The 14,520-nt window shown below is 47.7% G+C and overlaps 1 protein-coding gene across 4 annotated transcripts in view; it reads right to left on the bottom strand.

Moving 5' to 3' along the window:
• Window positions 1-742, bottom strand: part of STRBP (spermatid perinuclear RNA binding protein) — a 148,268-nt gene extending 147,526 nt beyond the window's left edge. For 2 of the 4 annotated variants that reach the window (XM_032634116.1, XM_032634111.1), the window contains exon 1: window positions 592-742. The gene's annotated coding sequence lies outside the window, so the exon portion shown is untranslated. Of the gene's footprint in view, window positions 1-477; window positions 497-591 lie in introns of those variants that run through there. The other 2 variants (XM_032634112.1, XM_032634113.1) reach the window with 2 other exon arrangements.
• Between the last annotated feature and the right edge of the window lie 13,778 nt (window positions 743-14,520).

Below are 14,520 nucleotides of genomic sequence, written 5' to 3'. Positions count from 1 at the left end.
CCCACGGGCTGCCCCCCATTCGCCCGACCGCCCTCCAGCCCTTCCGCGCTCGCCCCGGCCCCCATGGATCCCCAGAACCTGCCTGAAGGCCCTCAGCCTCCACTGGGCCGGATCCCTCACCCTTCCTTCTCCCCCAAATCTGCCCACACCCTCCACCCGCCCCCGCGCAGTCTCTCCCCCAGCCCCTGCCCCCAACGTCCTCCAACACCTGCCCAGGACCCTTCGTCCTCTATCCCACCCAGAGCCCCCGGTGCCGGGTCCCCCCACACTGCCCACGCCCTCCCTTCGCTCGGGGCCGGGACGCTGTGCCCCCCAAAGGTGAGGAAGGCTGCCCGCTGCCCTTGCCCGAAGCGGCCGGGGTACCGCAACTGCGGCGGCGGCGGCCGCCACAATGCCGGAGCCACGGGGGCCGGGATTGCTCCCCGCTCTCCGCCCCGGCCGCCGCTGCCGCCACCGCCGCCGCTGCTAAGGACGCACAACAAACAATGCGGGGCCCGGGCCGGCACCGCCAACCGCCTCAACCGCCGCCTTAACCGCCGCCCGCCCGGGACGGCCAGCCGCGCAGGCGCCTGCCCCTCCGCCGCAGCCTACCCGCGCCGCCGCGCTCTGCCCGCTCCCGGTCCCCGCTCCCGCTCCGCCGCCGCCGCCACCTCGTCCGCCTGCGTCTCCGACTCCTCAGCCCAGCGGCGGCGGCTGCGGCGGTTGCTGCCCTGGTGGCGCTCGCGGCTCCGGTCTCCGTTTCGGCGGCGGCGGCGGCGGCGGCAGCGAGCACGTGACGCATCCGAGGGCGCCCATTGGCCGGGCCGGGGGGCGGGCCCCGCGGCTGCTGGGAAACGGAAAGCCCGCCCCCTCGCTCGCCGCGCGCCCCCTCCACGCGCGCTCTGCCGCACCTGAGAGCGCCTGCCAGCGCCCGCCGCCGCCGTGCCGCGCCACCGCCTGCGCCAACTGCGCACCTGGGAGCGCGCAGGGAGCACACGCTGGTGGCGGCCGCATGCACCTGCGAGCGGACGCTTACGTAAACTGCGTCCCCGCCTTCCTCCCAGCGCCTGGCCCCCTCCTGCTGCAGCACCTGAGCCCCGCTGCGCTAGCGGCGTAACTGCTGCGGAGCGGGGACGAGCTGCGCAGGGAGGCGAGCGAAATGCACGGAAACTTCGTAACTTCCGAATCTGGGAGCGGCTCCCGGCCGCCGCCGGGGCAAGCCGGCCTTTCCCGCCCAGCGCCCCAGTGCTCGGTATCCGCCAACTCAAGTAGTTACGCAAACGGAGTAGGTGCCATAATGCCTCTCCAGGTGGAGGAGGGGGAGCCCAGTGAGCTTTGACTAGTTAAAAGGTTGGAACCCAGCTTCCACCCCTCCTACACCAACCAGCTGTGTGACCTTGACCAAATTACAGAACCACTCATCCTCAGTTTCCTGGTCCGGGAAGCTGGGACAATAATTCCGATTTAGGAGCTGTTGGAGGGATAGAAAAAAGACAATAGGTGCGAATTCTCCTAGCACATTGCAGTTTAGTCAGCAACCTCCTCTCCTCCCACTCTTCATGGACCTCCCTGGGACTGAGTTGGGGCCAGGACCTCTCTGACCTCCTTAGAGTTAGGTCAGACTTTGGCTGAACCCCTGCCCAGCCTGTGCTGGGGAAGAAATGAAGGTTTGCTTTTTATTTTACGTTCACTATTCCGGCACCTTCTTGGTACCCAGCATTCTGCCAGCGAGGTGGGCCCCTACTACTGAGTACCTCATGCATGACAGGTGCTGTACTGGGGGCTGGGATGCACAGGTGAATGAGATAGGTCCTTGCCCTAAAGGAATTCCCACCCTAGGGTGGGAATGACCTGACCACACAGAGCCAAGGCTTGGAGAGCTGGGGGTACGGGAGGGATCTCCCACAGCAGCTCCATTCAGGGTGTTTCCATCTTTCTAACATACTAGGCTCAAATATTTTAACAGCTTTGCTTCATTCACAGGATAGAGTGTAAACACCCTTACTCAACTTAAAAGGCTTTGATGGGCTTCCCTGGTGGCTCAGTGGTTAAGAATCTGCCTGCCAATGCGAGGGACACAGGTTAGAGCTCTGCTCCGGGAAGATCCCACATGATGCAGAGCAACAAAGTCCGTATGCCACAACTACTGGGCCCGCGCTCTAGAGCCCACACGCCACAGCTACTGAAGCCTACATGCCTAGAGCCTGTGCTCCACAACAAAAGAAGCCACCACAATGAGAAGCCTGTGCACTGCAACTAGAGAAAGCCCACACACAGCAAAGAAGACCCAATGCAACCATAAATAAATATATTAATTAATTAAATACATTTTTTTAAAAAAAGGCTTTGATGATCTGGCCTTAAATTTCAAGTTACACGCCCTTGCCTTTGCCCCCTCCTCAGGCCAACTTGACCCTCCAGTTACAGTGAACTTGAGAACTGTGGTTGACATAATATGGCACTTCTGAGCCTCCTGAGTCAAGCGCTAGGCCCCAAATCCTTTTCTATACCCTCTCCCCACCTCCAACCAACATTCCTTTCTTTATCCTCCTGAAAAACTCCTTGGTGTTCTTATCAGTCAGCTCAGAATGTATTCTCTGCAGAACTCCTTGGCTGCCTTCAACACATTGCCTAAACTCCCTCTGCTTTGCACATAGCCCCATGAAACCATGAATTCTTATAACACTAGATTGTAGTTTTTTTGCTGTCTGTCACCTCCCTGGACTGTAAGCACCTTGAGGACAGCGTCATCTCTCTACCTTCGTGGGGTAGGAAGGACATGAGATGAGATCATTAAAGCTGGGCTTTGCAGGAAGGACATGAGTCTGTTGGGGGAGGAGAGACAAGTTGCACTAAAAAAGTCTGGGGTCAAGTGAGATAATAATATTTCATACCTAACAATATGCAAAGGGTTGTCCTAAGGATCCAATGAGAAATATATCTCAGGACCTAAGTATGGTGCTTGGCACTTGGTCAAATTTTAAACTTTTTTTAAATAGGAGGATTGGACAGAATTAAGCGTTTAATGGTATCTCTTATTCCAATATTTTTAAAAATATTTATTTATTTATTTGGCTGTGCCTGGTCTTAACTGTGGCAGGCAGGATCTTCCTTGCTGCGTGCGGGATCTTTGTTGCGACATGCGAAGTCTTAGTTGTGGCATGTGGGATCTAGTTCCCTGACCAGGGATCAAACCCGGGTCCCTGCATTGGGAGTGTGGAGTTTTAGCCACTGGACCACCAGGGAAGTCCCCTCCAATATCTTTTTTAGTTGAAGTATAGCTGATTTACAATATTGTGTTAATTTCAGGTGTACAGCAAAGTGATTCTTTTTTGTTGTTATTTATTACAAGATATTGAATATAGTTCCCTGTGCTATACAGTAAATCCTTGTTGTTTATCTATTTTATATATGGTAGTATGTATCTGTTAATCCTATACTCCCAATTTATCCCTCCCTTCTCCCCTCCTCTTTAGTAACCAAAAGTTTGTTTTCTGTGTTTGTGAGTCTGTTTCTGTTTTCTCTTATTCCAATATCTTTATTGGATTTAGAATTCCAAACATTCCTGACAAAAACATGCAAATGAAACCACAGTAAAGAAAGTAAAATTTTTCAAGTATGTCTCTTCCTTCCTGTCCCCCCTCCACTCTTTACCCCTAATCCCACCTTCCAAGGCAGCTACTTTTAAGTTTTCCATGTCCTATAACGTATGTCCAGAGAAAGAAGAAGATTGCAGAAAATTATGTACTTATAATGTGTATGTATACTTGTATTCTGCACAGAAAAAGGTTGGAAAGGATTAAACACCAGTTACTACTGTTATGCCTGGAAAGTAGAATTGGGCGTAGAGTTGGGGGACTAAACACTTCTGCACTGTTTTATTTTATTTTATTTATTTTTTCCGGTACGCGGGCCTCTCAGTGTTGTGGCCTCTCCTGTTGCGGAGCACAGGCTCCGGACGCGCAGGCTCAGCAGCCATGGCTCACGGGCCCAGCCGCTCCGCGGCATGTGGGATCTTCCCGGACCGGGACACAAACCCGCGTCCCCTGCATCGGCAGGTGGACTCTCAACCACTGCACCACCAGGGAAGTCCCTGTTTTAATTTTTTAAGAATACATGTACATTATACATAAAGCACATTTTTAAAATTTTACTGAGGTATATTTACGTATAAAATTCATGCATCTCAGGTATACAAATCAGGGATTTTTAGTAACTTTACCAAGTGGTGCAACGTCAGTATAAATCAGTTTCAAATCATTTTAGATTCCCCATAAACCCTTCATTCCCATTTACTGTTAACCCCGTTCCTACCCTTAGCCACAGGCAATGACTAGTCTACTCTTGCTCTATTTTTGCTTTTCTAGCTATACTAGGTGCATTTTTTAATCAAATAGAAGTTTTAGGAAAAGAAATAAATAAAGGTATCACCTCCTAAGCCCACCCAGTGATAGTAATTACTGTTAATATTTGTATCTAGGGCTTCCCTGGTGGCGCAGTGGTTGAGAGTCCGCCTGCCAATGCAGGGGACACGGGTTCGTGCCCCGGTCCGGGAAGACCCCACATGCCGCGGAGCAGCTGGGCCTGTGAGCCATGGCTGCTGAGCCTGCGCATCCAGAGCCTGTGCTCCGCAACGGGAGAGGCCACAACAGTGAGAGGCCCGCGTACCGCAAAAAATATATATATATATTTGTATCTGTTGTTCCAAGCTTTTCCTATGCATAAAAATATATAACTTCTACGAAGTGAGATTATAGTATACCTTCTGGGGTTTTTTTTCACTTAACAATATAAAGTAATTACACCTCTCTTTGTGTCACTGAATACTCTCTGGCATAATGTTGTACCTTAAGAATGATTTAATTAAACCAAACCTCTATGTTGGGTGTTTGAGTCTTTTCCAGTATTTTCACTGTTATAAACAGGGGAAGGTAATAGATGTTGTAAAGTTCTAGAACTCAGTGAGCTTTGATATCACACCTAAGTTCAAATACTAGCACTTCTTGTTTCATCCATTGGCTGCACAAATATATACTGGGAACCTACTATGTGCTAGTCCCTAGGGACACAAAAGCAAGCAAATAGCTACCCAGCCCTACCCTCATGGGGCTCAAGGCCAGTGGGAGAGAGACGTACTTTAATCAAATAATAACACTGAATGGCCCGCAGAGAGGGGAGCCTCCGGGCAATGGGGAGGGGAGGGGAGAAGTAGGGTCCTCTGAGGAGGCGTCTTTGGAGTATATACTTGGCATAGCGCTGTGCTATTCTTCCAGAAGGCACCTAAGAAAGGGAGGTGGATTGGCTGCCCTGCCTGAGCGATGTGCAGCCCTTCACAGTTCCTGGTGCTTTCACACTCTTAGCTCATTTGACCCTCTCATCTCCCCACAGAAGAGAAGAAAACAGAGGACATCGAGGCCCAGAGAAGGAAGTGAATTGCCCCAAGTCACCAGGCCAGGAAAGAAGGGCACAGCTGAAATTAGACTCTGGTCTGACTCCTAGCCCAGTGCTCTTGGTCTCAAAGGACACCAGCCTCTAGAGAGGGCGTTCATATTTGAAGGGCCACGTTGAGACAGAGGCAGAAAACACACAGAGCTGCAGTATCCGATACAATAGGCAGTAACTTAATATTCAATTTCTCTTCTGCATTAGATATATTTTAAGTGCTCCGTAGCTACATGTGGCTAGTGGCTCCCATACTGAATGGCTCTGATATAAAACTTTTCCATCATTGTAGAAAGTCCTATCGGTCAGGGCTGACCTAGAGGAACAATAATAATATATTCGTAGTAATAGTAGTATCTAACTTGTATATTATTTTCCAAAGCACTTGCCCTGGGAGGTACAGGTCAGTCTGCTCTCCCTCTTCTTCATTTCCCCACCATAGGCCAGTTGTATAGAAAGAAGCTGAAGACAGAAAGGTGGCTAGTCGTGCCCTAGGTCAGGGGGGTGGGACCTAGGGGATATGACATCCCTCAACTTTGTGCCATCGTGTTTCTAAATCTACATGTATCTCCAGCCATTCTCTCCTCCTTCCCTCCTTTTACAAAAACTGGCTCTTCTCAACCAAGGCCAGGTCCTTTGCCTGCATCTGGACGCCCTCCTTACCTACCCTCTAAGGAACTTCATGCCTTAATGTGCCCCTCTCTGCTGTGGTCAGCCTCTCCTGGATTCCTTCCATTATTATCCAAACAGTCTCTTCTATTCTTAAAAAAAAGGAGAAGGAGAAAAGAAACTAGATCCCCAGGTGATCACATGCACCTTGTAGTTTGAGAACAACTGACCCAAAATCAACAGCTTCAGGTGTCAATTGGAGGAGACTCAACTATCACAGCAAAATTGCCATTGCTGACATGGTTTTCTGAAAAGGTGAATAACTCTTGGTAGAGTCTGAACACAACAAGGTGTAATCTTCATTCACTTTGCATAGTATTTGCCTCCCTGGAATATTAAAATCATGCTAGAATATACTCTGTTTGAAAATGGGAGTTACTTGTTAGGTTCAGATAATTGTACACAGGACTTTCACCTATGTAAATGTCCAGTGTGACGTTCAAAAAATCACGATGGGGCTTCCCTGGTGGCGCAGTGGTTGGGAGTCCGCCTGCTGATGCAGGGGACATGGGTTTGTGCCCCGGTCTGGGAGGATCCCACATGCCGCGGAGCGGCTGGGCCCGTGAGCCATGGCCGCTGAGCCTGCGCGTCCGGAGCCTGTGCTCCACGGTGGAAGGGGCCACAGCACTGAGAGGCCTGCGTACCGCAAAAAAAAAAAAAAAAAAAATCATGATGCAGGGAATTCCCTGGCGGTCCAGTGGTTAGGACTCTGTGCATCCACTGCAGGGGGCACGGGTTCGATCCCTGGTCAGGGATCTAAGATCCCACATGCCACAGTGCAGCCAAAAAAAAAATCAATACAAAAATTCATGATGTGTAATTGTCCATACATTGCAGGGCATCTAGCATTCTGAGCTTCCTCCCGATAAATGCCATTATGCCTACCCAAACTCCACCATAAATGTCTAAAAGCTCCAAGTGAGAACTACGGCTCTAGACTCTCATTCAACAGCCTATTCAGGATCTCTATTTGGATGTCTCACATGCTACTCAACTGTCCATAAATGATGGATCTTTCCCCTAAACCCCAAACTTATTGCCCCTACTGTTCCCCATTTCAGCTCTGTTGTTGAGGCTATGATAGCTATTGATATTGAATGACCAGTAGACTGAAGGTTTCATGGGGGCAGAATGTTTCTTTGCTTTGTTCTCTTTGTATGCCTTGGAATAGTGCCAGGCATAGAGAAGTCACTTAAATATTTACTGAATGTGTGCCCAACAAGTTTTCCCAGTCCCCTTCCTCAGGTAACAAACCTCAAAGAAGACATGAAGATACCGGGGATTCCTGGTCAGAGAGTCCCCACGTCTTACAGAATGTCTTCTAATACCCCTGATACTTGTATCGGTGAAAGAAGCAAAACAGCCCAGATCTACTGCTGAAACTTTCCCAGCAAAGGAGGGAAAGACAGCCTCCCTGGAGGTTTGAGGATGAAGCCCAAATTCATCAGCTACAAGCATAAAATTTCTTTGAAGTCTCACATTTTATCTTTTAAATTCATGTACATTTCACTTTTTATTCCCATGTTTGTTTTAACATGAAAATAACATTTTAAATTACTTCCCTTTAGGAGAAAAATTCAAAGCCCATTTTTCCAACACTTGAAAAAGAAATTCACACTCTAGGAAGATGTTCCTTATCTATCAGGTGGCTCTGAATATTCCCTGGCACATCACCATCTAGCCCTGACGGTAATTATACTAACAGCCAACATTTATTAAGCACTTATTATATGCCAGCCAGTACATTAAGCACTTAACATGCATTATGTCTTTAATCCTTGCAACTACCCTATAAAGTAGGCACAGTTTTCATCTTAATTTAAGGCTCCCGGAAGGTAAGTAACCTGCACTATGTCACAGAGCTGATGAAGACCTGGGATTCAACTTGGTGTCCTCAATCACTGTGCTGTCCACCCCAGTCTGAAAAGCAAGTTTCTAGACTTTTAGAACAAGAATACTTTCAGACAGCAGGAAGGCCCTAAGAAATCACCCAACCCCTGTACTTTGCAAACCAGGGAAAGCACTGAGCTGTCTGGATCTCTGAATGGACACATTTTTAGGGTCCAATAGTTCTAACAGAAGTTTCTAAATGTGTGTCTTGGCTTCAAATATAATCTACAAATAATAATAATAAAAGCATATTCTGGATCACTGGGACAGCCATCCTGTAAATGATTCCTGACGCCCCAAATTTAGTGCTCATGTTGGTGCAAAGGTATTGCCTAAAATGATGAGTTTAACATTAAATGCAGATATCCTAGACTAGAGGTCAAATTTTCAAGCCAGCAAGAAATCGTTTCCCTTAAAACAGAGATTCTCAGCTATTTGTAATTCCCTCCCCATGCCCCCAACCCCTCCTTTAGGACATTTAGCAATGTCTGGAGACGTTTTTTTGGTTGTTACAACAACTGGCATCTAGTGGGTAGGATCCAAGAATGATGCTAAATATCCCACAACACACAGGATAGGCCCCGCCCCCCATAACAAAGGATAATCCAGCCCAAAATGTCGTAGTGCCAAGGGTGAGAAACCAAGCTTTAAAGGGAGTTCTGGGACTTCCCTGGTGGGGCAGTGGTTAAGAATCCGCCTGCCAATTCAGGGGACACGGGTTTGAGACCCGATCCGGGAAGATTCCACATGCCGCGGAGCAACAAAGCCTGTGCGCCACGACTACCGAGCCTGTGCTCTAGAGCCCGCGAGCCACAACTATCGAAGCCCGCGCGCCTAGAGCCCATGCTCCGCAACAAGAGAAGCACGACAATGAGAAGCCCGCGCATCACAAGGAAGAGTAGCCTCTGGTCGCCACAACTAGAGAAAGCCCAGGTGCAGCAACAAAGATCCAACGCAGCCATAAATAAATAAATAAATAAATTTTAAAAAATAGAAAATAAATGGAGTTTTACAGGGGCGAAAGAGAACAGAGTAGAGGGGAAAGGATTGGAAGTGAGGCTTCTCTGAATAAGCCTTGTTAGATAGCTTTGACTTTGAAATCTCATAAATGATTCATGTAAATATTTAAATCATTAAGTGATATAAAATTTTAAATAATCCCTAAAATGAAAAACAAGCCAAAACATGAACATAACTTTATATGAGTTGCTAACATGCCCAGACAACGAAAAGAATTACCCCAATTGACCTTAAAACAAAGTACTTTCAACCATACATCTTCAATGAGATATATTCTAAGGATAAAGGGAAAGAAACAATAACAAATCTTAAATTCCTCTCAATAATCTTATTGTTAGTAATGATATTAGTGTTGCTATTTTAAAATATGTCTATCATGGAATAAAACATATTGGTAATTATTATCTCTCATGGCCCTGTAGGTTGACTGGGCTTAACTGGGTGGTTCTCACTTGGGGTCTCTCATGCAGTTGCAGTCAGAGGTCAGCTGGGGCTGGATTCATCTGAAAGTTCAACGGGGCTCAAAGTCCAAGATGGTGCACTCATGCTGTTGGCTAGGAAGCTCAACTGAAATGTGAACTGGACTACCTATATGTAGTCTCTTCATATGTCTTAAGCTTCTCACAGCAGTAGCTTTTAAAGCTAGTCCCAGGACTGGCCCAGCGTCACTTTCCCTGTGTTCAATGGATCACAGTAGTCACAGGCCTGACCAGATTCAAGGGGGGGTGGAGGTATAGACTCCATGGTGGGGGAGGGGTAATATGCATGTTCAAAGAGGGAAGAAACTGACGACCATGACAGGCTACCAATACAGAGCTGAGTACAGCGACACTTCCAAAGCATGGGGAAATGGCCTTGCCCCTTGTTCCTTGCTCTATTTAAACTTCTCTCAAATCCACCCTCTTCTCTCCATCTCTCCCCACCACTACCTCTAAGAGGGTGGTGGCCTCATCTCCCCTCATTCTGTTATTCAATAATTGTTGCATACTCCCTGAGACTTTTCCAGAAGACCAGATAGCCAAGATAAAATGAGCACCTTAGTAAGGTGAAACTACTCACTGGCTCACTGAAACATTTAAAGGAAAGAATTGCCAGGAGGTCCTCTGATGCTGCCACCGCTGGCCACTATGTTCCTTTCCAAAGCTCACTTCTTAAAAACAGGTCACAGAAATCGTCCTTGCTGAGTCCCAGTGAGTTTGGATTTCTTTAAAAATAGCTTGTTCTTCAAGTGCAGAAAATAACATCTGAGACGTTTGTTTAAGTGTGAAACACACCTTTGTCATGACTCAGTACAGGCTGAACTGAAGTTTATTAAACTTTCCAAAAAGAAAAATTTCCTCTTGAACCGAGAAAGCCTGAGAGACAACAGCTTGGGAGTGGGGTGGGGGGAGCGGCAAGAAGAAAAGAGACAGACAGGTGGAGCAGGGAGAAAAGCAGTAAAAGGATCTTTCTCATCCTGTGAAAGCGGCTTTCACGTGCAGTTCCTTCCACCTTGAACAACCTTCCTCCTCCAGCCGGCCCTATAATATTCTCATCCTCCTTGAAGCCTCATTTAAATTTCACCTCTGTGAAGCCTTCTCTGACCCCTCCAGGCAGAGTTACTCCCTCCCTTTTTGTTCTCAAAACACTTTGAACGTGTCTTTATTATTAGCACATTGTATTGAAGTTGTCATTTTACAGGTCTGTCTCCCTTAGACTGTGATGTCTCATCGGCAGGGACACTGAGTGAGTCATCCATGACCCCCTCTGCCTGGCGCCAGGCCTGGAACGGACGGGGTGTTAGGAGAGGTTGTTGATAAGAGATGGTCTTGCTGGGAGCCGCCTTCAATCCTAAAGTCACTGCTTTCATTCCTCGTTCCACTTTCCAAATGCCTCCTGACTCTCCACACCCTCCTAATGCCAGATCTTTCAATCTACCTGCCTCTGAGCCCTTTCTGAGCTCTGCCCTCATTCTGGATACAAAGGAGCAACTGTCCTCGCTGCTACCTAAGGCCAGCTGCTGCCTGTGACCACTGGATCACGTGCCCTTTGTTTCTGCAATTGACCCCCTTTCTCCTGCATCATTGATAACTTTCCCTTTCTGGTAAATTATTCCACCAACACAAAAATACTCCACTTTTTCTCAGCTAAACACACACACACACACACACACACACACACACACACACACACACACACACACGCCTTTCTCTGCAATTATCCCATTCCCTCCTCATTCCACTGCATTCTGTTCCACTTAATCTTATCAAGGTCATCTGCGGCTTGGGACTTCCCTGGTGGTCCAGTGGTTAAGACCCCACGCTTCCCCTGCAGGGGACACAGGTTCCATCCCTGGTCAGGGAGCTAAGATCCCACATGCTGCGTGGTGCAGCCAAAAAAAAAAAAGTTAAAAAAAAAGGTCATCTGTGGCTTCCATGTTGCCAAATCCCAAAGGTCAGTTTTTTCTCTGCCTCAGTTTACCTCCTATCTAATGCACCTATCCTATCTTGGCACTGTGACTCTGCCAGGTCTCAGCAGCATTCAACACCATTGTTCCTGCTCTTTTCTAGAAACTTTTCTTCCTGGGCTTCCAGGACTCCACATGCCTTCCTTATCTTCCCACCTCACCGGCCACTCTTTCGCAATCTCATTGGGCTGCATCCTTCCCCTCAACCCTACTTCTAAATGTTGGAGTGCCCTAGGGCTCAGTCTTTAGATCTCCTCACTAGCAAACCTACTCTCTAAGTGATCCATCCAGTCTCAAGGTCTGACGTAGCCCTGGAGAACGCTCAGATTGCCATCTGCAACCCCAATTTGGACTCCAGACTCGGGGGCTAACTGCCTACCCAGTAACTTCACTTGGACATCTAAAAGGCATCTCAAGCTTCAGACATCTAAAAACAAACTTGTGGGAATTCCCTGGCGGGCCTGTGGTTAGGATTCTGCCCTTGCACTGCAGGGGCCCCGGGTTCGATCCCTGGTCAGGGAACTAAGATCCCGCAAGCCGTGCGGTGCGGCCAAGCAACAACAACAAAAATAAAAATAAAGAAATGTTTAAAAAATTAAAATTAAAAAAATAAAGCCAAACTTGTGATTACCCTCAATTCATCTATTCTTTCCCCAGGGGTCCTCACATCACAGTAAAGTAAATGGCACCACAATTCACCCAGCTGCTCAAGCCAAAATCTTTGGACTGCTCTTTAATTTCTCCTTCCCCCACACCCCATATCCAATAGTTCAGAAAATTCTGTTGGCTCCGTCTTCAAAATATACCTGGAAACTGATGTTTATTCACCACTTTCTCCACTACAACTGTTGTCCAAGCAATAACCTCTTAATTGGTCACCCTGATTTCAATCTTTTCAACCCAGTAGCTAGAATCAGCCTCTGGGAACAAAGGATTATGCTCAGTCTTACATACAATTCCAATGGCTTCTCCCTTTACCAAAAGTCTTTATCATGTCCTACAGAGTCCCACACCCTCTGACCCCTACCTGCCTCTCCCACCTCAGTCTTTCAATCTCTCCCTCACTCCCCGTGTCCCAGCCACATGGGACTCCTTGCCATTTCTCAGACAGATGAAGAATGCGCCTGCCTCAGGGTCTTTGCACTTGCTGGTCTCCTCCCAACCTGTAAACATCTGCGTGGTTCTCTCCCTCACTTCATTCAGGCTTCTGCTCAGATTTTACTTACTTAAAGAGGCTTTCCTGGACTACCCCATCTAAAATAGTTCTCTCTCATCCTTTATCCCACTTCATATTTCTTCACAGCACTTTTCAGTTTCACATTGTACCATAGTATTATTGTATGTCTCCCCTACCCCTAGATTGTAAGCTCCATAAGAGTAGTACTCTACCAGCATCAGCTACAGCTTTATCCCCCTCAGTGCCTAGAAAACAGCCTGATATACAGGAGGTGTTCAATAAATACTTATTGAATGAACGGCTACCTGACCGACTGAATGAATGTATTCACTTCTTTTTACTGCCCTGCCGTAGGCCAGGCTTCAGCATCTTCCATCTGCATGGTAGACCGTGAAATATGGCTAAAATTCCTCTTATCACACACACACACCCCTTTGCAATGTGACTTTGCCCTGCCTCCCATCAAGGGGTGGAGCCTCTTTCCCTACCCCTTGAATCTGGGCTGGCCTTGTGAATTGCTTTGGCGGAAGGAATCAAGCAGAAGTATTCTTGTATGACTGCCAAGGCTAGGCCTTAAGAGACTTTGCAGTTTCTATCTCCACTCTCTTAAAACACTGCCCTGAGATCACCATGCTGAGAAGAAGTCAAGGATGAAAGACCATTTGGAGAGAGGTTCAGCTGCTCCAGCCAGCCTGGCTCCCAACCAACCCACCAGCTGAATGCAGCTGCATGAGGGAGCATAGGTGAAACCTGCAGAAGAACAGCCCAGCCAATCCACGGAATCATAAGAAATAAATCATTGCTTTAAGCCACTAGATTTGGGGGCTGTTTTGTTACACAGCAATAGATAACTGATACAATCTGGATAGTTACAGTGGCCTCTACTCTAGGTTCTCTTCCTCCAAACTTATCAACTCCAGTTCAGCCCCAAAGGTCACTAGAGTGGTCATTCTAACTTGAACTCACTCTGGATGAACAATTTTGTTAAGTCTTCAGTAACTCCCTATCTTACAGGGTAACAGTGAGCCTCTGTGTTTTTGTTTTTTAATTTTAATTTAATTTTACTTTATTTATTTATTTTGGCTGTGTTGGGTCTTTGTTGCTGCACGCGGGCTTTCTCTAGTTGCAGGGAGCGTGGGCTACTCTTCGTTGTGTTGCGCGGGCTTCTCACCGCAGTGGCTTCTCTTGTTGCAGAGCATGGGCTCTAGCCGTGCGGGCTGCAGTAGTTGTGGCACTTGGGCTCAGTAGTTGTGGCTCGTGGGCTCTAGAGCGCAGGCTCAGTAGTTGTGGTGCATGGGCTTAGTTGCTCCACAGCATGTGGAATCTTCCCAGACCAGGGCTCGAACCCGTGTCCCCTGCATTGGCAGGCAGATTCTTAACCACTGCGCCACCAGGGAAACCCCAAGCCTCTATGCTGCAGTGTGTGAAACACTCTGTGATCCAGCCTCCACAGACCTTTTCAGCCTCATCTCCAAACACAGTGGCAACTTCTGCTGGGAAGAGCAGTTCTCAGATTCTCTAAGCCTCAGAATTACTCGGGGAGCTTCGAAAAATTCCAGGGCTCAGGCTCCTCCCCCAGAGACTCAGATTTAATTGGTCTGAAATGGGACCCAGGCAACAGTATTTTTTAAAAGCTCCCAGGGGGGATACTAATGTGCGGTCAGAGTGGAGAACCATTGAGCTAGAGGATCTAAAAGTGTATTTTAAAATTGCTGATCTTGCCTTCAAGGAAATTCAGAAGCTTCAAGGAAAGATTAAATTATGCTCAGTGTCCTTTTAGCATTAAGTAAGCAATATTGTGTTCTAAGTTTTGGGAAATTGGTAATAGACTCTGTGGGAACATTCTTTAATTCTCTGAGACGTTGAATTATCACTACTTCATTTCCTGCATTCTAAG

This window comes from Phocoena sinus, chromosome 6, assembly GCF_008692025.1.
Source record: "Phocoena sinus isolate mPhoSin1 chromosome 6, mPhoSin1.pri, whole genome shotgun sequence".
Taxonomy (NCBI): domain Eukaryota; kingdom Metazoa; phylum Chordata; class Mammalia; order Artiodactyla; family Phocoenidae; genus Phocoena; species Phocoena sinus.
Note: the sequence above shows the minus strand (reverse complement) of the source record. Positions and strands in the feature narration are given on the sequence as shown.